Here is a 236-nt window from a genome sequence, read left to right as displayed (position 1 = left end):
CTATTAATTGCATCGTCTGTACTCAAACTGCAGTGGATCTAGTTCAGAATTAACTTCAGATTTCAACACGGATACCATGTATTTTTCAAAGCATTTCATGACAACAGAAGTTAAAGCCACCGGTTTGTTTTCTGTAGGACAGGGTTTCTTTGGAATGGGACAGAGAGCACGAACCAAATGAGAATCTGCAGACCTCTGAAACACAGGGCACCACGCTGGGGTTAGCTCTGCTGCAA

The sequence above is a fragment of the Morone saxatilis genome, unplaced genomic scaffold, assembly GCF_004916995.1.
Source record: "Morone saxatilis isolate NCDOM2014 unplaced genomic scaffold, NCSU_SB_2.0 Contig15, whole genome shotgun sequence".
Lineage (NCBI taxonomy): Eukaryota > Metazoa > Chordata > Actinopteri > Moronidae > Morone > Morone saxatilis.
The sequence above is the reverse complement of the archived record's forward strand: the minus strand, read 5'-3'. Positions refer to the sequence as shown.